Below are 26,094 nucleotides of genomic sequence, written 5' to 3' on the forward strand. Positions count from 1 at the left end.
TCAGCAGGTTGGTCAGTGCAGCATCTGAATATGTTTCTTAGCATTTTGCTGATCTGAGTATGCGCTCACGAGTGGTATAGAGCAAGATTGTCTTCATAGGTGATCTAATGGGCCTATGATGTTGGGTTTCCATATTTTGCGTTCTTTTTGTCTTTTGAAGTAGAAACTTAAAGGGAAAAAAATCGAATGGCTGTTCTTCCTAGTACATATTATTTCGCCAATTGCAGACATGAGACACAGAAACAGGATTGTTTTTCGTTCTGAGTTTTAGTCCCAAGTTCCCTAAGCCAGTCCACCTGCTTATTTTATTCATTCATTCACGGGGTGTGGGCATCGCTGGCTAGGCCAGCATTTATTGCCCATCCCTGATTGCCCTTGAGAAGGTCGTGCTGAGCTGCCTTCTTGAACTGCTGCAGTCTATGAGCCACAGTAGTTAGCATTGCTGCCTCACAGCGCCAGGGACCCGGGTTCGATTCCAGCCTTGGGTCACTGTCTGTACGGAATCTGCACGTTCTCCCCATGTCTGCATGGGTTTCCTCCGGTTTCCTCCCACAGTCCAAAGATGCGCGAGTTAGATGGATTGGCCATGCTAAATTGCCCCTTAGTGTCCAAAGATGTGCAGGTTGGGTGGATTGGCCATGCTAAATTGCGCCTTAGTGTCCAAAGATGTGCAGGTTGGGTGGACTGGCCATGCTAAATTGCACCTTAGTGTCCAAAGATGTGCAGGTTGGGTGGATTGGCCATGCTAAATTGCCCCTTAGTGTCCAAAGATGTGCAGGTTGGGTGGATTGGCCATGCTAAATTGCGCCTTAGCGTCCAAAGATGTGCAGGTTGGGTGGATTGGCCATGCTAAATTGCGCCTTAGTGTCCAAAGATGTGCAGGTTGGGTGGATTGGGGGGTGTCCCTGTCGTCTCTACCATTGAGATCTCCCACATCAGTGTAACTTACCTTGGTACAGGGCAAATTGGGTGGCACGATGGCGCAGTCGTTAGGACAAAACAAATCAATCGGCTCCAGTGAAAAAAGCCAGGAGTGTAATATTAGACGAAGGCAGAGCTGCTATTCATAGTTAATTTACTTGAAATACGATTAGATGTTCCTCGGTTTGAAAACAGCTTTTCATATATTGAATGCAAAGACTGGAAATCTGACCAATTTAAAAAGAAAAATAAATATGTCCTGGGTCAGTGTCTTGGGGATTTTTCTTTATTAAGTTGTGCTAAAAATGCAAATAGTTGTACTGAGCCAGACCATATTAACTTCTCAATCTGATGTGGAAAGTTTTGAAAGTGCTTTTTACAGTGCATTTGTTAGACATTAGTTTATGAATTTACTATCAATGCCAAGCGAAGGGAATTTTTCTCAAAGTACTCCCAGAATCCGCTCAAACAAATGGATTCTTACCCCCATTTTTATTTCGCTTCTTCATAAAATGCTGGGAGTCCGGTGGAATTGGGAGTCCGGTGGAATTGGGAGGCTGGTGGGATTGGGAATGCGTTTGTACATGATATTTTCCAAGTGGTAGCTGATATCATAGAATCTTAGAATCCCTACGGTACAGAAGGAGGCCATTCGGGCCAGTGAGTCTGTGCCGACCACAATCCCACCCAGGCCCTATCCCCATAACCCAACATACGTACCCCATTAATCCCCCTAACCTACACATCTTGGGACACTAAGGTAGAATTTAGAATGGCCAATCCACCTAACCAGCACTTCTTGGGACTGTGGGAGCACACACACATATAGATAGACACACACGTACACACACAAACACACACCCCCACCCACACACCCCAGACGAACACACACCCCCCAGACAAGCACACACATACACACCCCAGACAAGCACACACACACACCCCAAACAAGCACACGCACATGCTCCAGACAAGCACACACACACACCCCAGACACGCACACACACACACCCCACCCACACACACACTCCCCACCCACACACACTCACTCCCCACCCACACACACACACCCCATCCACCCACACACCCCACCCACCCACCCACCTACACACACACACACACACACACACACACACAGCTCACACACACATCCTACCTACACACACGCACCCCACCCACACCCCCACCCACACACACACCTCACCCACCCCCACACACACGCATACATACATGCACACATACACATACACACACACACCGCACATGCAGCTCCAGGGTGGGGAGGGTAGTGCTTAGAAGGGCATTTGGGAGTGATGCAGGGTCGGGGGTGTGTGGAGGGGTGGCTGGGGGTCAGGAGAGTAGTCAGGGGTGTGGGAAGGATAATCAGAGCTATGCAGTGGCTGGTGGGGGTGTTTGGGTGGGAAGAGGCAGCGTTCTGTTGCCACGTGGCGGGAAGCTTGGGCAGATGGTCAGTGCTATAGTTACCCAGCAGTTAGAAGTGATTTCAATTATTCTAACTGTTCCTGGGCAACTATTCCGATAAGACAGTCAGAACTATCCAAATTCTCTGACTTATATCGGATTATTGGATGGTTCCCAGTACATCAGGGCTGAAATTTGCCCTGCTGCCGCTGTCAGAGAGGGCGAAGAATTTGGCGCTCAGCCAAATCTTCGTTCACTGCAGCGGGATGGGAGATTCCCGCTGGCATGAACAGCCGGATAATCCCTCCCAGAAGTCTGAACATCCTGGCAATTCCTGTGCAATCCTTAAATGGGGACTTTGGAAAAGGTCTCCCCAACTCATCTACTGGGATAACTCCTGGATATCATGCCAAAGCCCCACCCTGCCTGGAGATGGGAAGTTTGGGGCCAATATTTAGATATTATCTAGAATCAAGAATCTACTGATGACCATGAAACCATTGTCGGAAAAACCCATCTGGTTCACTAATGTCCTTTGGGAAGGAAATCTGCCCTCCTTACCTGGTCTGGCCTACATGTGACTCCAGAGCCACAGCAATGTGGTTGACTCTCAACTGCCCTCCAAGGGCAACTAGGGATGGGCAATAAATGCTGGCCAGCCAGCAACGCCCATGCCCCATGAATGAATAAAAAGATTTGAGGCATAATTCCTTTCGTAATACCACACCACAGTCCAGTGGGCAGTATTTTTTATTTCCTGTTCTGTAACCAGGAAGAAAAAGTTCTTGCCGTGCCAAAGTATCGAGGTGTATTTTCAAGTTCGGAAAACTCAAACTTTCTGAACTGCGCACAATTAAAAGGGGAATAACAGGCTAAAGTTCTGCTTCATCAGATTTCAGATCGAAAGCCTGTTTTTGAGGTTACACTCTGAGATTATCCTTTCTGAAGATATTTGGGGATCAAAATGTTAGAAGTTGAAATCTGTGCAATGAATATATATTTCTGTAATATTTTCTGGACTTGAGAAAGGAAGTTTTAGAAGACTCCCAAATCCTGGTGAATGCACCAAATAAAGTATCAAAAAGAACTATTAACTGACATCCTTCATAGAAAATAGGAGCTAGGCCCTTCGAACCTGCTCCACCATTCAGTGTGCTCAGGCTAATCCTCTATCTCAATTTGATTTGATTTATTATTGTCACATGCATTAGTGTACACTGAAAAGTATTGTTTCTTGCATGCTATACAGACAAAGCATACTGTTCATAAAGAAGGAAACGAGAGAGTGCAGAATGTAGTGTTACAGTCATAGCTAGGGTGTAGAGAAAGATCAGCTTAATGCAAGGTAGGTCCATTCAAAAGTCTGACAGCAGCATGGAAGAAGCTGTTCTTGAGTCAGCTGGTACGTGACCTCAGACTTTTGTACCTTTTTCCCGATGGAAGAAGGTGGAAGAGGGAATGTCCGGGGTGCGTGGGGTTCTTAATTATGCTGGCTGCTTTTCCGAGGCAGTGGGAAGTGTAGACGGAGTCAATGGATGGGAGGCTGGTTTGCGTGATGGATTGGGCTTCATTCACGACCCTTTGTAGTTCGTTGCGATCTTGGACAGAGCAGGTGCCATACCAAGCACCTACATACAACCAGAAAGAATGCTTTCTATGGTGCCTCTGTAAAAATTGGTGAGAGTTATAGCTGACATGCCAAATTTCCTTACTCCATACTCCTGCACTCTCCTTGGTGCCTCCAGTGTCTAGAAATACATGCAATGACTTGGTCTTCACAGCGTTCCGTGGTAGAGAATTCCACAGGTTCACTACCCTCTGAGTGAAGAAACCTCTCCTCCTCCCCAGTCCTTAATGGCTCACCCCGTATCCGAGACTGCGACCGCTTGTTCTAGACGCCCCCGCACCCCCCCACTCCAGCCAGAGGGAACATCCTGCATCTAGTCTGCTCAGCCCTGTCAGCATTTTATACGTTTCAATGAGCTCCCCATCTCATTCTTCTTGGGTGGCACGGTGGCACAGTGGTTAGCACTGCTGCCTCACAGTGCCAGGGACCTGGGTTCGATTCCCAGCTTGGGTCACTGTCTATGTGGAGTTTGCATGTTCTCCCCGTGTCTGTGTGGGTTTCTTCCAGGTGCTCCGGTTTCCTCCCACAGTCCAAAGGTGCGTGGGTTAGGTGTATTGGCCAGGCTAAGTTGCCCCTTAGCGTCAGGGGGACTAGCTAGGGTAAATGCATGGGGTTATGGGTGGGATTGTGGTCAGTGCAGACTCGATGGGCCAAATGGCCTCCTTCTGCACTGTAGGATTCCACGATAAACTCCAGTGAATACAGGGCCAGTCGACCCAATTTCTCCTCGTACAAGAATCCTGTCATTCCAGGAATCAGTCTGGAGAACTTTTCCCCTGACGGACTTGGGAAATAAATCCGAACATTTCAGCTGTCATTTCTGAATGCATAAATCAGCTATGACTGCAGAGGTCATTCTGTATACTTTCCATTTTCTTTCTGAATAAGTGATTCGGAATTCTCAATCCATTTGCAGCTTTGGTTGCAGTGAAGTCACTGCTGTTCTGGTGTAATTATGATTTTGGTGTTATTACTTTGTCACCTCTGTTCAGAGCTGTTGTAAATCTTCACATTATTTGAGGGCTTGTGGCTAACTCGTTGTCTGGGCTGCGTTTATACAGCAGCGTTGCCTAAAGTCTCCCTCAGGTGGTGGTGGTGGTGAGGCATGGTGGCACAGTGATTAGCACCGGGACCCGGGTTCGATTCCTGGCTTGGGTCACTGTCTGTGCAGAGTCTGCACGTTCTCCCCGTGTCTGCAGGGGTTTCCTCCGGGTGCTCCTGTATCCTCCCACAGTCCAAAGATGTGCGGGTTATCATAGAAATCATAGAAACCCTACGGCGCAGAAGGAGGCCATTCGGCCCATCGAGTCTGCACCGACCACAATCCCACCCAGGCCCTACCCCCATATCCCTACATATTTTACCCACTATTCCCTCTAACCTACGCATCTCAGGACTCTTAAGGGGCAATTTTTAGCATGGCCAATCAACCTAATCCGCACATCTTTGGACTGTGGGAGGAAACCGGAGCACCCGGAGGAAACCCACGCAGACACGAGGAGCATGTGCAAACTCCACACAGGGTTAGGTGGATTGGCCTTGCTAAATTGCCCCTTAATGTCAGGGGGACTAGCTAGAGTAAATGCATGGGGTTATGGGGGTAGGCCTGGGTGGGATTGTAGTCTGTGCAGACTCGATGGGCCGAATGGCCTCCTTCTGCACTGTAGCATTCTATGATTCTATGACTAATAAAATAAACTTTGAAAAATTTAAGATGGTTCACGCAATTACTAGACCAAATGTGACATCTAAGTGCACATATTAGGACTAAAAGCTTCGTCAAAGTGGGAGATTTTAAGGAGTGCCCTGGAGGAGATGGCAACGTTTAGGGAGGAAATTTCCCGAGTTTAAGGCCGACCAGTGACCCGGTGGCCGACCAAAGAAATTTCGGATACAGGAGAGGCCGGAATCGGAGCAGCACCAGAGACGAGGGCAGCAGGTACATGGGAAACACCACGACCTGCAAGTTCCCCTCCAAGCCACTCACCATTCCGACTTGGAAATATATCGCTGTTCCTTCGCAGTCGCTGGCTCAAATTCCTGGAATTCCCTCCCTAATGGCATTGTGGGTCAGCACAGTAAGAGTTTTAACAACACCAGGTTAAAGTCCAACAGGTTTATTTGGTAGCAAATGCCATTAGCTTTCGGAGCGCTGCTCCTTCATCAGATGGAGTGGATATCTGCTCTCAAACAGGGCACAGACACAGAAATCAAGTTACAGAATACTGATTAGAATGCGAATCTCTACAGCCAGCCAGATCTTAAAGATACAGACAATGTGAGTCGACAATCACCAGGCAAGACTGTTCTCTTCCTGTGGGGGAGCACTTCAGCGGTCACGGGCATTCAGCCTCTGATCTTCGGGTAAGCGTTCTCCAAGGCGGCCTTCACGACACACGACAGCGCAGAGTCGCTGAGCAGAAACTGATAGCCAAGTTCCGCACACATGAGGACGGCCTAAACCGGGATCTTGGGTTCATGTCATACTATCAGTAATCCCCACAGCTTGCCTCCTGGACTTGCAGAATCTCACTGGCTGTCCTGTCTGGAGACAATACACATCTCTTTAACCTGTGTTTAATGCTCCCTCCACTCACATTGTCTGTATCTTTAAGATCTGGTTGGCTGTAGAGATTCGCATTCTAATCAGTATTCTGTAACTTGATTTTGTGTCTCTGTGCCCTGTTTGAGAGCACATTTCCACTCCATCTGACGAAGGAGCAGTGTGCCGAAAGCTAATGGCATTTGCTACCAAATAAACCTGTTGGACTTTAACCTGGTGTTGTTAAAACTCTCACTGTGTTTACCCCAGTCCAACGCCGGCATCTCCACCTTGTGGGTCAGCACGTGGACTGCAGCGATTCAAGAAGGCAGCTCACCACCACCTTCTCAAGGGGCAATTAGGGATGGGCAATAAATGTTGCCAGCGAGGCTTATGTCCTGTGTTGAATTAAAAAGAAGTCAAACCTGGTAACGTCACAGGGTCGGGAGGCAAGAAGAGAGACGGCTGTTAAGACCATAGAAGGATTTGAAAACTAGGATGATAATTTTAAAGTCGAGGCACTCATGGACTCGAAGCGCAATGTAGGTCAGCGAGCGCGTTGGTGATTGATGAGCATGACTTGGTGAGACAGGCAGCAGTGGTTTTAGATGATTATTTTGTACAGACAGTGCATGTTAGGAAAACAGCCAGAGAGACCAGTGGAATACCGAAGCCCGGAGATAATAAGAGCAATGGATCAGTGTTTGAAAAGCAAGAAGAATTGAAAACAGAATAAATAAGGGGCCTTTTTTCCATTGGGTGAGGGGTTGACAAAGAGGTTTCAAATGTCCGGCAGGGATCATGAGGCAAAAGGTTTTGACACAGGATGTTAGGGTGTGGAATGAATTCCCTCATAACGGGCTGGATGCTGGTTCGATAGCTGCCTTCAAAAGGGATAAACACCAAAATCATAGGATCATAGAATCTCTACAGTGCAGAAGGAGCCAGCTGGCCCATTGAGCCTGCACCGACTCACTGATAGAGCATACCACCCAAGTCCCCTCCCCCGCTGCACCTCCCTATCCCCTTAACCCTGCATATTTATCCTGCTAATCTCCCTAATCTACACATCCATGGATACGAAGGGGCAATTCAGCATGGCCAATCCACCTATGGGCGGCATGGTGCAACAGTGGTTAGCGCTGCTCCTTCAGTTGAGTCTGATGAAGGGGCAACGCTCCGAAAGCTGGTGATTCCAAATAAACCTGTTGGGACTTTACCTGGTGTTATGAGACTTCTTACTGTGCCCATCCCAGTCTAATGCCGGCATCTCCACATCATGGCTACCATTTTGATCATGGCTGATCATCGAATTCAATATCCTGATCCCCCCCCCCTTCTCCCCATATCCCTTGATCCCTTTAGCCCCAAGAGCTATATTTAATATAGATACTCCTCATGATTGATGCCTTTCACTCAATCTTGGCTTTCTATTTTATAAGTTAAGAATATTTTCGCACAATTCTAAGAGATATGGACATGAAGCATTTAAAGCAAATCAATTAGGGACATGGGTTTAAGGTGCGAGGGGCAAGGTTTAAAGGAGATGTACGAGACAAGTTTTTTTACGCAGAGGCTGGAGGATGCCTGGAACTCGTTGCTGGGGGGAGATAGTGGAAGCAGTCCTCAACCGTTCCTCATACAACAACATGTAGGGATATGGGGGTAGGGCCTGGGTGGGATTGTGGTCGGTGCAGACTCGATGGGCCGAATGGCCTCTTCCTGCATTGTAGGGTTTCTATGATCTCTATGATCTCTATGATTTCTATGATATTTATTTTTAAAAATGGGCAGCACAGTAGCATAGTGGCTTCACAGCTCCAGGGACCTGGGTTCGATTCCCGGCTTGGGTCACAGTCTGTGTGGAGTTTGCACATTCTCCTCGTGTCTGCGTGGGTTTCCTCCGGGTGCTCCGGTTTACTCCCACAGTCCAAAGACGTGCGGGTTAGGTTGATTGGCCAGGTTAAAAATTGCCCCTCAGAGTCCTGAGATGTGTAGGTCAGAGGGATTAGCGGGTAAATATGTGGGGGTAGGGCCTGGGTGGGATTGTGGTCGGTGCAGACTCGATGGGCCGAATGGCCTCCTTCGGCACTGTAGGGTTTCTATGATTTCTATGATTTCTATGAACAAGCTCTTCATTCCCAGGATCATTCTTGGGAACCTCCTCTGGACACTTTCCAAGGCCAGCACATCCTTCCTTAGACATGGGGCCCAAAACTGGTCACAGTATTCCAAATGGGGTCTGACCAGAGCCTTATACAGCCTCAGAAGTACATCCCTGCTCCTGTATTCTAGCCCTTTCGACCTCTAGTCCTCTGTTCCACTCGTCTGCCAAAATAAATCCCTCAAATTTGACGAACTCGCTTCTCTATTTGTCGGCCGTCATTATTGCAGCTGTCAGTTTCTTGGGGAAGTGTCCCACCCTCGAGAGGTGGGATGTTTCATTAACATATTTAAATCGTGCTCCCTGAGAACCAGATTTACATTCGGCAGTTACCACACGGCTTTCTCAAGGCCTTGGGAACAATGCAGTAAAAGGGAGGTGGCCTTTGCCCATCACCCTGCAGCTTTCCTCCTTTTATTTGATTTGATTTGATTAGTATATCGTGAAAAGTATTGTTCCTCGTGGACCATACAGACTAAGCATACTGTTCATAGAGTAAATAGGGGAGAGGGAAGGGACAGAGTGCAGAATGTAGTGTTACAGTTATAGCTAGGGTGTAGAGGAAGGCCAGCTTAATATATGGTAGGTCCATTCAAAAGTCTGACGGCAGCAGGGAAGAAGCTGTTCTTGAGTCGGTTGGTACGTGACCTCAGACTTGTGTATCTTTTTTCGAACGGAAGAAGGTGGAAGAGAGAATGCCCGGGGTGCGTGGGGTCCTTAATTATGCTGGCTGCTTTACCGAGGCAGCGGGAAGTGTAGACAGAGTCAATGGATGGGAGGCTGGTTTGCGTGATGGATTGGGCTACATTCATGACCCTTTGTAGTTTCTTGCGGTCTTGGACAGAGCAGGAGCCATACCAAGCTGTGATACATCCGGAAAGGATGCTTTCTATGGTGCATCTGTAAAAATTAGTAAGAGTTGTAGCAGGCATGCCAAATTTCCTTAGCCTCCTGAGCAAGTAGAGGCGTTGGTGGGTTTTCTTAGCTATAGCATCAGCATGAAGGGACCAGGACAGGTTGTTGGTGATCTGGACACCTAAAAACTTGAAGCTCTCGACCATTTCCACTTCATCGCTGTTGATGTAGACAGGGGCATGACCTGCACTACACTTCCTGAAGTCGATGACCATCTCCTTTGCTTTACTGACATTGAGGGAGAGATTATTGTCGATGCACCAGTTCACCAGATTCTCTATCTCTTTCCTGTACTGGGTCTCATCATTGTTTGAGATCTGACCCACTACGGTGGTGTCATCAGCAAACTTGAAAATGGAGTTGGAGGGGAATTTGGCCACACAGTCATAGGTGTACAAGGAGTATAGTAAGGGGCTGAGGACACAGCCTTGTGGGGGACCGGTGTTGAGGATAATGGTGCTATTCCATTTTACCCATTTCTGCTCTGAAGACTACTGTTGGACCTGTATCGACTACTCTTGAGGCAGTGTATTAACACCCTAAAAACTCATGGGGTGCGATCTTACCGGCTGCTCACGCAACTCTCCCACTGCAGCGAAGTTGGAGAATTTGGGAAAATCCCACTGGCACGAACGGCCGTAACATTCCGGCCATGGCTTAAAAATGTTGTTCCTCATGCCACCTCTGCTTTTGTTGCCAAACATTTTATATCTGCGGCCTCCACCCTCTTTATCAACTCTTCAGCCGTTGGGAACAGTTTCTCGTTCACTCTCGCTAAACTCTTCATGATATTCGAACCCTCATCCATTAGTTCGGGACCAGATCAGAAACTCCATGGTATATTATGAAGTTAGCCTGGACCCCAGTTTTGTTTTGATTTTGGCATTAGCCTAGGCATAAGGTGTTTCACTCCAGGTGATTCTATTGATCCACGAGGAAGCTTTTATTAAAACAAATTTTATTTAACAACACTGTTAAAATATAACAAAAAGAATTAGCATAACTTTTACCATGACCAGATATAATTCTTAACAGCTATCTATCTATACAGTTCCAATGTAAGCAATAACCCCAGAGACATAAATCCCTCGACTAAACCAGTTAGCACCTCAATAAAATTGCATGGATTTTAGATTTTTAACCGCTCTGGACCGATACAGACAGACACACGTGTCTTCTTGACTCACATACAGCAGCTTCCAGAGAAAGATCCATCCACTAGCAGCAGAACCTCAGAGAAAGAAACCCATTTTCTGGCAGATCCCAGTCTCCAAATCCAGAGCGAGACAGAGACAGAGAGAGCCGCCTCTCTCTAAAAATCCCAAGCAGCAACTGACTTGATTTCTCTAATCAAGCTCTACTCTGAAAAACCCCAGGGGAAAACACCAAAATACAACACTGCTTTAGCCCAGATTAAAACAAACATTCTAGCAATTAGAACCAATTATGCTTCTGCAGTATCAACAGGGACTGCCGGTTACAGACAAAGCGGCGCTGGGTGAATAGAACTGACTGTTTAAAAAACAATTCCTGCACAAGAAACATGACACAAATATGTTTCTAAAAGGCACAGTATCATCACTCATGCCAGATGATAAGCACATTTTGCAGCACTCCTTGTGGGCCAGGAGAATTGGGTGTTTTTCTAAAAGCCTCTGAAGGAAGCCTTCGCCCTCCCCTCTGCAGAATAGAACATAGAACAGTACAGCACAGAACAGGCCCTTCGGCCCACGATGTTGTGCCGAGCTTTATCTGAAACCAAGATCAAGCTATCCCACTCCCTGTCATCCTGGTGTGCTCCATGTGCCTATCCAATAACCGCTTAAATGTTCCTAAAGTGTCTGACTCCACTATCACTGCAGGCAGTCCATTCCACACCCCAATCACTCTCTGTGTAAAGAACCTACCTCTGATATCCTTCCTATATCTCCCAGGATCTTCTCTCTGCTCCATGCCCTAATTGCTAGCCTCATTATTGGGATAGTACTTCTCCAGGTTTAGGTGTCTGGGAATATGCAATGTCCCATGTTCGGGGGTTGTGGGTTTTAAACAAAAAGAAAAAGACATGGCTTGTACACTTTATTTCAAACTAACAATAGGTTTATTGAAAGAGATGTTCTCTGCACAGAACAAAAACTGAAACTAAACAGCAGCCTGTGCAACAACCTAATGACATCACCATCAAATCATGTGATCAGCTCTTAAAGCAACCATGCAACCATTTAAATATGTAACAGTATAAAATTGTGATGTTGACTTGACAGCATTCAGAGCAAAGTGACGGAATCCTATTTTGCCGAATGACACCTGTTTAGTGATCAGTAGTTGATGGAACCTGCTACAGACACAATCTGAACTGACTATTATATGTGAAGGATCGCAGCACACTCATTGGGCTTGAAGTACTTGTGTTTGAAGCAATGAATTCAGGCTGTAGTGCAGGAAAGAATCACATCATAATAGCATTATACCAGGAGATCCACGCACTCTCCACTCCACCTTTAGAATGGGCAGCAGAATGTCTCTTGCAAGGGTTTATGACTAATTCGGTAATCATGATTTATGGGAAAAGCTGCTTGAAGGAATTAGCCTAGGGTAGTCTGTGTGTGAAGTTTCCAGGCAATGTTCCATTGCAGAGCAATTTCAGGCAATAATATTAAACAAGGTACCTAAATGGATACAAATTGGCTTCTTGACAGAAGCCAGAGGGTGGTTGTAGAGGGTTGTTTTTCAAACTGGAGGCCTGTGACCAGCGGTGTGCCTCAGGGATCAGTGCTGGGTCCACTGTTATTTGTCATTTATATTAATGATTTGGATGAGAATATAGGAAGCATGTTTAGTAAGTTTGAGGATGACACAAAGATTGGTGGCATAGTGGACAATGAAGAAAGTTATCTCCAATTGCAACGGGATCTTGATCAATTGGGCTAGTGGGCTGACAAATGGCAGATGGAGTTTAATTTAGACAAATGCGAGGTGATGCATTTTGGTAGATTGAACCAGGGCAGGACTTACTCAGTTGTAGTGCGTTGGGGAGAGTTACAGAACAAAGAGATCTAAGGGTACATGTTCATATCTCCTTGAAAGTGGAGTCACGGGTGGACAGAGTGGTGAAGAAGGCATTCGGCATGCTTGGTTTCATCGGTCAGAACATTGAATACAGGAGTTGGAATGTCTTGTTGAAGTTGTACAAGACATTGGTAAGGCCACACTTGGAATACTGTGTGCAATTCTGGTCACTCGATTAAACGAAAAAGAGTGCAGAAAAGATTTACTAGAGTGTTACCGGGACTTGATGGATTGAGTTATAAGGGGAGGCTGGATGGACTGGGACTTTTTTCTCTGCAGCGTAGGAGGCTGAGGGGTGACCTTACAGAGGTCTACAAAATAATGAGGGGCACAGATCAGCTAGATAGTCAATATATTTTCCCAAAGGTAGGGGAGTCTAAAACTAGAGGGCATATGTTTAAGGGGAGAGATACAAAAGGGTCCAGAGGGGCAATTTTTTCACACAGAGGGTGGTGAGTGTCTGGAACGAGCTGCCAGAGGTAGTAGTAGAGGCGGGTACAATTTTGTCTTTTAATAAGCATTTAGACAGTTACATGGGTAAGATGGGTATAGAGGGATATGGGCCAAATGCGGGCAATTGGGATTAGCTTAGGGGTTTAAAAAAAAAAGGGCAGCATGGACAAGTGGGCTGAAGGGCCTGTTTCCATGCTGTAAACCTCTATGACTCTAGGTAGATACTTTTGTTTCTGAGTCGGAGAACATAACCTCAAGCCAAGAAAGTCAATCGATGTTCTGTAATACACAGAAAATAATTGGATATCATAGAATCCCTGAGAACCATAGACTTCCTACAGTGCAGAAGGAGGGCATTTGGCCCATCAAGTCTGCACTAACTCTTGCCAAAGTTTACCCTGTAATTGCATGTATTTACCCCGCTAATCTACCTAACCCATATATCTAAGGGGCAATTTTTCATGACCAATCCACCTATCTTTGGACTGTGGGAGGAAACTGGAGAACCCGGAGGAGTAATAAAGGTGTACAGCATGGAAACAGGCCTTTTGGCCCAACTTTTCCATTCCACCCTTTTTTTAAACCACTAAGCTAGTCCCAATTGCCCACATTTGGCCCATATCCCTTTATACCCACCTTACTCATGTAACTGTATAGATGCTTTTTAAAAGACAAAATTGTACCCGCCTTCACTACTACCTCTGGCAGCTTGTTCCAGACACTCGCCACCCTCTGTGTGAAAAAATTGCTCCTCTGGACTCTTTTGTATCTCTCCCCTCTCACTTTAAACCTATGCTGTCTGGTTTTAGACTCCCCTACCTTTGGGAAAAGGTGTTGACTATCTAGCTGATCTATGCCCCTCATTATTTTGTAGACCTCTGTAAGATCACCACTAAGCCCCCTACGATCCAGGGAAAAAAAAGTCCCAGTCTATCCAGCCTCTCCTTATAACTCAAACCATCAAGTCCCGGTAGCATCCTAGTAAATCTTTTCTGCACTCTTTCTACTTTAATAATATCCTTTCTATGATAGGGTGACCAGAACTGTACACAATATTCCAAGTGTGGCCTTACCAATGTCTTGTACGACTTCAACAAGACGTCCCAACTCCTGTATTCAATGTTCTGTCCAATGAAACCAAACATGCCGAATGCCTTCTTCACCACTCTGTCCACCTGTGACTCCACTTTCAAGGAGCTATGAACCTCGATCTCTTTGTTCTGTTACTCTCCCCAACGCGCTACGCAGGAAACCCACGCAGACATGAGGAGAAGGTGCAAAGTCCACGCAGACAGTCACCCGAGGCTGGAATTGAACCCAGATTCCTGGCGCTATGAGGCAGTAGTGCTAACCGTGTGCCACCATGACACGCTATGCTGAAGGGCTTGGGAATTCGAAGCTATGTGACCCACTATTTTATTTTGGTACTGATCTAAACTTTTACCTTGAAGGTGGATTGGACGAGATGTGTTTTTTTTTAATGCTTCACATTTGGCTAAGCAAGGCAGACCTTGTCTCTATATAAAGTTATTGTGAGTTTTTCCTTCAATTGTTCCCTGAGTATTTGGAAACTATTTTTGCACAATACTATTTTTCTTTTTGAAAAGCAATGCCAGCAAAGACTGGGGAGGAAAAAAACTTTCTACATTGCTTACTGACCTAGTTGTACAGATGCTGTGGCTCTTAGAGCATTGTAACCAGTCTGCAAATGGATTAAGGCAATGGGTGACTTGAAAATTTATTTTCTTGGAATGAAAGACTTGTATTGCTACAGTGCCTTTTATGGGACATTCCTAACTTCTTACAGCTAATGATGTTAACTTGAAGGGCTGTGACTGTTATAATGTAGGAAACGCAGCAGCCAGTTGATATACACTAAGCTCCCACAATCCGCAATGCGATATTGGCCAGGGGGATCCCTTTGTTGTAATGTTGGTTGAGCGATAAATAATTGCCACAGACACGAGCGGTAACTCTCCATGGTGCCGTGGCGCCTTTATGCCCACTCAGAGGTGTTTCTGTTCCGATCTCATCCCAAAGAGGGCATCTCCAACAAAGCATTGCCCCTTGCCCCTGCAGTGCCACCCTAGATATCGGTGCTTAAGCCTCTAGAGCGGGAATCATACGCCCTGCCACCTGAACCAGAGCTGCCAAATTGGGTGGCACGGTAGCACAGTGGTTAGCACTGTTGCCTCAAAATGCCAGGGACCCGGGTTCGATTCCAGCCTAGGTGGCTGTGTGGAGTTTGGACCTTTTCCCTGTGTCTGCGTGGGTTTCCGCCAGATGCTCCAATTTCCTCCCACACTCCAAAGATGTGTAGTTTAGGTGGAATGGCCATGCTAAATTGCCCCTTCATGTCCAAAGATGTGTAGGTTAGGGGGAGGGGGGTAAATACGTGGAGATATGGAGATAGGGCCTGGATGGGATAATCTGTCAGAGAGTTGGTGCAGACTTGATGGGCCAAATGGCCTCCTTCTGCATTGTAGGGATTCTATGATTGTATGAGATTCTTCAGTGTGTTCGGAGAATAACTTTGCTCTTTGTGACCCTGAGCCAAATTCTCCGACCTTGCCCATGGCTTCTCCAGTTCCACTGCAGGGAACAGAGATTTGGCTGAGCGCCAAACCTCCAAAGAACGATCCCAGGAATGTAGGGTTTATCATTTGAGATGCGATTGAGGGATCTATACTCGATGGAGTTTAGAAGGATGAGGGGGAGATCTAATTAAAACTTACAAAATACTGAGGGGCCTGGATAGACTGGACGTGGAGAGAATGTTTCCACGAGTGGGAGAGACTAGAACTCGAGGGCACAATCTCAGAGTGAAGGGACGCTCCTTTAAAACTGAGATGAGGAGGACTTTCTTCAGCCAGAGAGTGGTGAATCTGTGGAACTCATTGCCACAGACGGCTGTGGAGGCCAGGTCATTGAATGTCTTTTAGACAGAGATGGATAGGTTTCTTGGTCAATAAGGGGATCAAGGGTTACGGAGAGAAGGCAGGAAAATGGGGATGAGAATCATGTCAGCCATGATTGAATGGCGGAGCGGACTTGATGGGCCGAGTGGCCTAATTCTGCTCCTATATCTTAAATTCTCTGTCCACGGCAGCAGCGGCGGGAGGGGTGTGGACTGTCAGAGCATTCTACTGTCTGGCTGACAGTCATGAGAGATGCAGGTTGGGGGGGGGGGTGTTGCGGAGGGCGGTGCAGCTTATCATAAATATACGTCAAAAACACATTTTCCCCTCATGAAGATTCCAAATTCTGATCTGCATCCAACTAATGTTTGTGAACTTCTGCACCAGTTGCTCACCAGTGACTGGACTCCATGTTCTGTGTTACCACTTTGACTGCTCGTATCTTAGTGAGAATTGGAGATCCTGATAAATCCGGATCGTGGAATCCTCCCTTCATGCCATTATTTAGATGCTTGGTTCAAGATGGGGCAGCACAGTGACACAGTGTTTAGCACTGCTGCCTCACAGCGCCAGGGACCCGAGTTCGATTCCTGGCTTGGGTCACTGTCTGTGTGGAGACTGCACATTCTCCCCGTGTCTGTGTGGGTTTCCTCCGGGCGCTCCGGTTTCCTCCCACAGTCCTAAATGATGTGGGGGTTAGGTTGGGTTGATTGGCCGTGCCATGTTGCCCCTTAGTGTCCCAAGATGTGTAGGTTAGGGAGATTAACAGGGTAAATGTGTGGGGATAGGGCCTGGGGTGGGACTGTTGTCGGTGCAGACTCAGGCTGAATGCCCTCCTTCTGCACTGTGGGGTTTCTATGATTATGTTGGGATATTGTCCTGTGGGGATTGGTGCGGGCAGCCAACCTCAAAGATGTTTTGCCAAAGAAACAGTAAACCAACATGTATTTGCAACATACTCTTTCATTAAACACGCTTGTGAACTTTCGTGAGCAAACCTCTTAAGTTCGCAGTGTTGAGAATGACACAGGAGACAACCATTCTGATTAGTTAGCAACCAGAACCAGCAACTCCGTTGGCAATTTTTAAAATGTCGTTGGCCATGCCTTGGTCCAGATGGTGAGCGCATTTTGCAGCACTCCTTGTGGGCCAGGAGGATCTGGTGTGTTCCTTCAGGAGGACATTCAAGTTTCTCCAGAATACAATAATCGCCACATCTCTCCCTATGAACCTTTCAAGAACATCCATCACATGTCAGATGCCACATTTTTCGAGTCACACTTCAGAGTGCCAAAAATACTTTTTTTTAAAAGTAACCATTTTGGGCTTTTTTTACTTAATCTGACCTGAAACCACAAATTTACAAGGGCCTTCCAATCTGCAAACCATCCTGATCGAACCATACTTAACACTAGCCTCAAGTCGAGGATATTCAGGACAAAGGCAAGTGTTGTCCTAGTGGTATTACCACTGGACTATTGAATCAAAAACTCAGCTCAGTTCTGGGGACGCGGGTTCGAATCCCGCCACAGCAGTTGGTGGAATTCAAATTCAATTTGAAAAATCTGGAATTAAGAATCTACGGATGACCATGAAACCATTGTCGATTATCATAACACCCCATCTGGTTCACTAATGTCCTTTAGGGAAGGAAATCTGCCGTCCTTACCCGGTGTGGACTCCAGAGCCAAAGCAATGTGGTTGACTCTCAACTGCCCTCTGGCCAAGGGCAACTAGGGATGGGCAATAAATGCTGGCCAGCCAGCGATACACAAAGTAGCTTTCCTCTCAAACATTTGGAGCACATACGCACTATTTTGTTTCCTCTTTGTGTACCTGTTTAGCTGATCAGTCGAACTCGCGCCCGAACTCATTGTAGCGACAGAGTCTACAGGCTGCCGGTCTACCATCCAGTTATGTAACAGTGGAAGTGGACCAGCGGATGTGCACCTACCGGCAGGTAAAACCTTTTACAAAATGGAATGGGGGCCATGGGAGTGATGTTCTTTATAATACTGGGATAAAGCCATAGCCACGTGCATGCTGTCTGTTTTTCAAGGCCTGAGAATTCAGTCCTTACCTTGACATGGAACAAGATCATAGGATCCTAGAATCCTACGGTGCAGAAGGAGTCCATTTGGCCCGTCGAGTCTGCACCAGCTCTCTGATGGATAATCTGACCCAGGCCCTATTCCTGTAACCCCACATATTTACTCCACTAATCCTCCTAACCTAATATCTTTGGACATTAAGGGGCAATTTAACATGGCCAATCCACCTAACCTGCACATCTTGGGACACTAAGGGGCAATTTAGCATGGCCAATCCATCTAACCTGCACATCTTGGGACATTGAGGGGCAATTTAGCATGGCTAATCTACCCAACCTGCACATCTTGGGACACTAAAGGGCAATTTAGCATGGCCAATTCACCTAACCTGCGCATCTTGGGACATTAAGGGGCAATTTAGCATGGCTAATCCACCCAACCTGCACATCTTGGGGCACTAAGGGGCAATTTAGCGTGGCCAATCCACCTAACCCACACATCTTTGGAGTGTGGGAAGAAACTGGAGCACCCGGAGGATACCCACGCAGACACGGGGAGACCATACTAACTCCAGACGGAGAGTCACCTGAGACCAGAATTGAACCCGGGTCCCTGGCGCTGTGAGGCAGCAGTGCCACCTCAAAGAAAGTAGGCCATTCAGCCCCTCAAGTCTTTTCTGCCAGCCAATTCATTTTCGTACCATACGTGACTGAGCTCGATTTACCCACATTAGATCTGGATGTCTTGATATCATTAATTCATTAAAAATCTGTCAGCCTCAGCCTTTACACTTCCAACCAATTCGGCAGCAAGAGACCAGGACAATTGATGGTGTTCTGATTTTCTGTGACAACAACTGCAAAAGATATGGAGTTCCTCATTAATTCCTGCCAGTGGAACCTTGCCAAACATTCTGCCCCAGAGTTTGGAATAATATTTGGCCTATGAAGATATTTTTAACTTAGTGAGAATGTTGGTTCTGGGTTAAATTACATTCCTGTTAGAGGAAGAACCTGATACGTCAACTTCGATGCTTAGTTAGGGTCATGGAGAGAGTGGACAATAAATGTTGCCAGCCAGTGATGCCCAGGTCCCACAAATGAATAAAAAGTATATGTTACCCTGGCGATCTTGGATTCTCCCCATCCTATTTCTGACACATCCTGCTGGACTTGTCCATCACGAGTTGCCCTTGGGAAGGTGGTGGTGAGCTGCCTTCTTGAATCGCTGCAGTCCATGTTCTGTGGGTGGACCCACAATGCCATTAGGGAGGGAATTCCAGGATTTTGACCCAGCGACTGTGAAGGAACAATGATATATTTCCAAGTCAGGATGGTGAGTGGCTTTGAGGGGAACTTGCAGGTGGTGGTGTTCCCATGTATCTGCTGCCCTTGTCCTTCTAGATGGAAGTGGTTGTGGGTTTGGAAGGTGCTGTCTAAGGATCTTTGGTGAATTGCTGCAGTGCATCTTGTAGATAGTACACACTGCTGCTACTGAGCGTCGGTGGTGGAGGGAGTGGATGTTTGTCGATGTGGTGCCAATCAAGCGGGGCTGCTTTGTTCTGGATGGTTTCAAGCTTCTTGAATGTTGTTGGAGCTGCACCCATCCAGGCAAGTGGAGAGTATTCCATCGCACTCCTGACTTGTGTCTTGTAGATGGTGGACAGGCTCTGGGGAGTCAGGAGGTGAGTTACTCGCTGCAATATTCCTAGCCTCTAATCTGCTCTTGTAGCCACTGTGTTTATGTGCCGAATCCAGTTGAGTTTCTGGTCAATGGTAACGCTAAGGATGTTGACAGTGGGGGATTCATGATGTGGAGATGCCGGCGTTGGACTGGGGTAAACACAGTAAGGAGTCTAACAACACCAGGTTAAAGTCCAACAGGTTTATTTGATAGCAAACGCCACTAGCTTTCGGAGCGCTGCTCCTTCTTCATCAGGTGAGTGGGAGATCTGCTCAATAGCCAGCAAACAGGGCAGATAAAGACACAAACTCAATTTACAGAATAATGAATAATGATTGGAATGCGAGTCTTTACAGCTAATCAAGTCTTAAAGGTACAAACAATGTGAGTGGAGAGAGCATTAGCACAGGTTAAATAGATGTGTATTGTCTCCAGACAGGGCAGCCAGTGAGACTTTGCAAGTCCAGGCAAGTTGTGGGAGTTACAGATAGCGTGACATGAACCCAAGATCCCGGTTGAGGCCGTCCTTATGTGTGAGGAACCTGGCTATCAGTCTCTGCTCAGCGACTCTGCATTGTCGTGTGTCGTGAAGGCCGCCTTGGGGAATGCTTACCCGAATATCAGAGGCCGAATGCCTCTCAGTTAGTCACGAATGTCACAGGCATTTGGCCTCTGATATTCGAGTAAGCATTCTCCAAGGCGGCCTTCACAACACACGACAGCACAGAGTCGCTGAGCAGAGACTGATAGCCAAGTTCCGCACACATGAGGACGGCCTCAACCGGGATCTTGGGTTCATGTCACACTATCTGTAACTCCCACAACTTGCCTGGACTTGCAAAGTCTCACTGGAGACAATACACATCTCTTTAACCTGTGCTAATGCTCTCTCCACTCACATTGTCTGTACCTTTAAGACTTGATTAGCTGTAAAGACTCGCATTCCAATCATTATTCATTATTCTGTAAATTGGGTTTGTGTCTTTATATGCCCTGTTTGCTGTTTATGAGCAGATCTCCCACTCACCTGACGAAGGAGCAGCGCTCCGAAAGCTAGTGGCATTTGCTACTAAATAAACCTGTTGAACTTTAACCTGGTGTTGTTAGACTCCTTACAGTGGGGGATTCAGTGATGGTAACATCATTGAATGTCAAGGGGCGGTGTTTCATGTGGCCCTTGGCCTCATGGGTTCAGGCCTTCTTGCCTGCTTTTACCTGCCGGTATTCCCAAAAAGCCCAAACCCGTGGGGAGCAATAAAAACACATGTTCAAATGGGGGCAGAAATCCTTAAAACCCATATTATGAAAGCAGATTGGTTAGATGGATAGTTAAAAGGGGGAGGAGCGTATCTGCAAGACATAATGCAGAGAGCTTGTCAGCAACTGAGAAAGTGTCATCTCCTATTTAATGTTAACATGCAAGAAAGATGCCAGGGGTATTATTTTTTCTTCCACACGATTGATTTCCAATAAAATTGCCCGTGGGAAGTCAGAAGACCTGCTGTTTTATAATCTCAGAGGAATCACATCGTTGTACCACACAATATAATATCCCGCCTCTGAGATGAAGCAGTGTTTCAGATGACTAGTTATCTTAAGGTCATAAGATCTAACTCCTTTAAGTAAAACTATTTAAGAATATAATACATATAGGGACAATTGGTAGGTGGTACGGCACTTACTCTCCCATTGAATAAGATCATAGAATCCTACAGTGCAGAAGGAGGCAATTTGGCCCATTTAGTCTGCACTGACTTACCCGTCTTACCCAAACCCTATCACTGTAACCCCATGTATTTATCCCGCTAATCTACATATCTTGGGACACTAACGGACAATTTAGCACGGCCAATCCACCTAACCTGCACATCTTTGGAGTTTGATTGGCACCACATCTACAAACATCCACTCCCTCCACCACCTCAATAGCAGCAGTGTGTACTATCTACCAGATGCACTGCAGTATCTGGGAGGAAACCAGAGCACCCGGAGGAAACACAGGGAGAACTTGCAAACTCCATGCAGTTACCCGAGGCCGGAATTAAACCCGGGTTCCTGGCATTGAGAGACAGCAGTGCTGACCACTGTGTCACCATGCCACCCTCATAGCTGATCCTCCAGCTTAATTCTACTTTTCTACCAGATTCCCATATCCCTCGATTCCCTCATGTGTCTGCAATGCCTTATTCTTATTCATTTGTGGGACATAGGTGTCACTGGCTGGGCCAGCATTTATTGTCCATCCCTAGTTGCCCTTGAACTGAGTGGCTTGCTAGGCCATTTCAGAGGGCAGTTGGGAGAAAAATTAATGGAATGTTATTGTTTATTGCGAGGAGAATTGATTACAAAAGTAGAGAGGTTATGCTTCATTTGTGCAGGACACTGGCGAGACCACATCTGGAGTACTGTGTACCATACTGGGGTATGAAATAGGTTATAGGTGGTTCAGAGAAGATTTACCAGACTAATTCAGGGAATTGACAGGTTATCCTATGCAGAAAGGGGTGGACAGGCTAGGCTTGTATCCACTGGAGTTTAGAAAAGTAAGAGGTAACTTGATCGTAACATCCATGATTCTGAGGGGTGTTGACAGGATGGATTTGGAGAGGATGTTTCCTCTTGTGGGAGAGTCTAGAATCGGGGTCACTGTTTAAAAATTAGGGGTCGCTCATTTAAGACAGAGATGAGAAGTTTTTTTCTCTTGAGGGGTAACAAGTCTTTGGAAGTCCCTTCTTCAAAAGGCGGTGGGAAAATTCTTTGAGGTAGAAAAAACTCTTGAGTAACGAGGGGGTGGAAGGTTACCAGGGGTAGGTATGAAGTTACAGCCAGATCAGCTATGATCTCATTGAATGATGGAACAGGCTCGAAGGGCTGAGTGGCCTACTCCTGCTCCTAGCTCATTCCTTCGCAATTCATGCTCATCAAGTTTGTTCATCAGTTACTGATGGGGACAGTGTTACTTGCGTTGAAATATGGGGTGGGAATTTACAGCTTCACTCGAGCGGGACCAGAAACTCCTGCCCGAGGTCAACGGTCATTTCCATTGTCCATCCCTCGCCCGTTCCGATTCCGTGGCGGGCGGGTGGTAAAAGTCCGGCCATGTAAGCAAGTAAGTTTCCAATTTTATAATTTGACAACTTGTAAACTTAGGTGGTCAAAGTTTATTCGTTAAACTAGAAAGTGTGCAGAAAGGATTTATTGGGATGCTACCGGGACTTGATGGTTTGAGTTATAAGGAGAGGCTGAATAGACTGGGACTTTTTTCTCTGGAGCGTAGGAGACTTAGGGGTGATCTTATAGAGGTCTATAAAATAATGAGGGACATGGATCAGCGAGATGGTCAACATTTTTTCCAAAGATAGGGGAGTCTAAATCTAGAGGGCATAGGTTTAAGGTGAGAGGGGAGAGATACAAAAGGGTCCAGAGGGGCAATTATTTCAATCAGAGGGTGGTGAGTGTCTGGAGCAAGCTGCCAAAGGCACTAGTAGAGGTGGGTACACTTTTGTCTTTTAAAAAACGTTTAGACAGTTACATGGGTAAGATGGGTATAGAGGGATATGCTTCAAGCGCAGGCAATTAGGGCTAGCTTAGTGGCTTAAAAAAAGGGACGGCATGGACAAGGTGGGCCGAAAGGCCTGTTCCCATGCTGTAAACCTCCATGACTCTATTAGTCACAAGTAGGCTTACATTAACACTGCAATGAAGTTCCTGTGATACCCTAAGTAGGAGTTTTCCTCTTAAAATGGATTGAATGTCATCTCTTGGCTCGGTTTGTTTTTATAAGATCGTAAACCTCGGCAGTTGAAGCTTTGGATGGAAGAGCAGTTAAAGACATTTGAGCTGTGGCTGACTATGGCTGATCTGGTTTCAACCTTTGAATCTTATAAGGAGATCATTTATTAAGGGGAGGCTGCATGGTCATAATATTGTGACTGGGGGGTAGTATGAGGCAGATTATATCGAGGTTAGCAGCCCCTCTCCATGCAAGTGGTTATTAGTTCAGATGATGCGTCACACAACAGATAATGAAGCATAGTGTGACCCCCAACAGTGTACAGCTGCTGTTGACCACTAATATTGAAGTAGTTTTTGTGACTAAATCCCGCATGATAATTACCTTCAAAACAGGTCACTGAATTCTATGTTACTTGTCCTTTTTTTTCCCCCTCCGTTCTGATTGCTTTTCATATTTCAATCCGTACTGAGGTTAGCTAATGTTACCATAACACAGCCGCTCAACTTCGTTAAGCTAATTATTTCCAAAGTATAGACCTGGACTTTAAAGCCTCCTTGACAGTCAGAGAGGAGCGAGGGTTTAAAATATAAAAAGCGGGTGCACACTCCTATTCCACCGTGTACACACTCATCGCTGTTGTTCCAGCACAGGTAGTATTCTTTGCAAAGGCAAGAAGCTTCACGAACATGTTTAGACTGGACTCTCACAGTGGCAGTTTGATCGCGATTTAGCAGCTGCCCACCAGGTTTCAATGGTTGAGGCGACCTAGCAACGAATGGAGGCAGTGGTTTGTTAGCTCCAAGAGGTAACTGCTTTTTACAGCACCTCTCGTGGGCCAGGAGGAGCAGGCAGGAGATCTCCCTCCGGCTTCCTCTTTTTACAATCGTGGGCTCTGCTCCTGGCCACGATTTCCTTTCCAACCCCCCAACTAGCCGTGATCTCTCGCATCCCTCCCTTCCAAACGCTAATCTTTTCCTCTGCCCCCCTCCAGGTCCTGATCTGAACCTGCCCCCACCCTCTCCAAATTCTTTCGAATCTTCCACATTGGTTCCAGGCTCTGAGCATCAGCCACTGGTTTTCTCAGCCAGATTGCCAATCTAGCCATTGGCAAGAGGGGAGAGAAGTGAAAAGAATTATAGTGAGGCCCTGCCATAACATTAAGCAAGTGTTATGGTTCAAAGTGCTTTACGAAGCCCTCCTGAATCATAAGTTTTTTTTATGTTGAATTTGGCTAGGATAAGCATAAGATGTTCCACTTCAGGTGTGATTCAAAAGACCCACTGGGGAGCTTTTATCAAACACAGTTTATTTATAAGAATATCGTTAACATATACAGAATGAAAATTAGCGATAACTTTTACCAATTACCAGCAAAAACAAAACTACCACAATAATGTTTAACCCTTAACCAATATATATATCAGATGTTCCAATCAAACCCAGTGTCCAATAAATGAAGCCCTTTAAACAGATTGATTGCTGCACAGGCTGAAACTCCCATGATACGGGAATCCAGTTCCCTGGGTTGAATGCTGATTTCAAATGATCTTGAAAACTCAGAGCAGTTTGTAGTCAGATAGCTCCACAAAATGTTGATTCTTTACTGCAGCATGGCAACAAGCCTTTCTTTCAGCTAACTGGTGTAATTTTCAAAGCAAAACCGAGAGAGAAAGAGACTTCTTTTCCAGCTTGTTTCTAAGACTACCTCTAACCCTGCAGCCAAAGCGAAACTGAAAGCTGAAAATCTTTGGTCACCTGACCTGCCCTCAGTTTTTTTTTCTCCTCCTTCCTAGAACCAGAGGGCACAACCTCAGGCTAAAGGGATGATCCTTTAAAACAGAGACGAGGAGGAATTTCTTCTGCCAGAGGGTGGTGAATCTGTGGAACTCTTTGCCGCAGAAGGCTGTGGAGGCCAGGTCATTGAGTGGCATTAAGACAGAGATGGATAGATTCTTGATTAATAAGGGGATCAGAGGTTATGGGGAAAAGGCAGGAGAATGGGGATGAGAAAAATATCAGCCATGATTGAATGGTGGAGCAAACTCGATGGGCCGAGTGGCCTAATTCTGCTCCCATGTCTGATGGTCTTATGGTTTTCCAGCAATGGCATCACCAAAGGCAGTGACTGTGATTTTTAAAAAAAATCTCTTAAAGGTACACTAACCTCACACAAATGTACCAATCTTGTGGGATTACCCTGTGCCTGCTCCATAAATCTCAGGCCCATAGACATTAGGGCAAGATTCTCCGGCCTCCCAGCCGCGTGTTTCCCGCTGGGATGAAATGGCGCGTTGTTTGCTAGTGGTGGGATTCTCTGGTGAGAATCTGGCAGGTTTCTCACCGCTGCCAATGAGAATTCCCATTGACATCACCCCACACCGGCGGGAAACCCACGGGCAGGGATGCGCTGTTGACGGGACCGGAGAATCCCACCAGTTTGAACGGCTGGAGAATTCCTACCTACGTTATGTTAAAAGTGGAATCATAGAATCCGACAGTGCAGAAGGAGGCCATTCGGCCCATCGAGTCTGCACCGACCACAGTCCCAGCCAGGCCCTATCCCCATAACCCCATGCATTTACCCTGGCTAGTA

At 46.4% G+C, this 26,094-nt stretch overlaps 1 protein-coding gene across 5 annotated transcripts in view; it reads left to right on the plus strand.

Annotated features, from left to right (window-relative positions):
- The window catches only part of plcb4a (phospholipase C, beta 4a), a 510,936-nt gene that overhangs the window by 122,757 nt on the left and 362,085 nt on the right, over positions 1-26,094 (plus strand). For 2 of the 5 annotated variants that reach the window (XM_078230348.1, XM_078230349.1), the window contains exon 3: positions 17,876-17,991. The exons of the other annotated variants lie outside the window; for them this stretch is intronic. The gene's annotated coding sequence lies outside the window, so the exon portion shown is untranslated. The remainder of the gene's footprint in view (positions 1-17,875; positions 17,992-26,094) is intronic. 5 annotated transcript variants of the gene reach the window in all.

This window comes from Mustelus asterias, chromosome 15 (assembly GCF_964213995.1).
Source record: "Mustelus asterias chromosome 15, sMusAst1.hap1.1, whole genome shotgun sequence".
Classification (NCBI taxonomy): domain Eukaryota; kingdom Metazoa; phylum Chordata; class Chondrichthyes; order Carcharhiniformes; family Triakidae; genus Mustelus; species Mustelus asterias.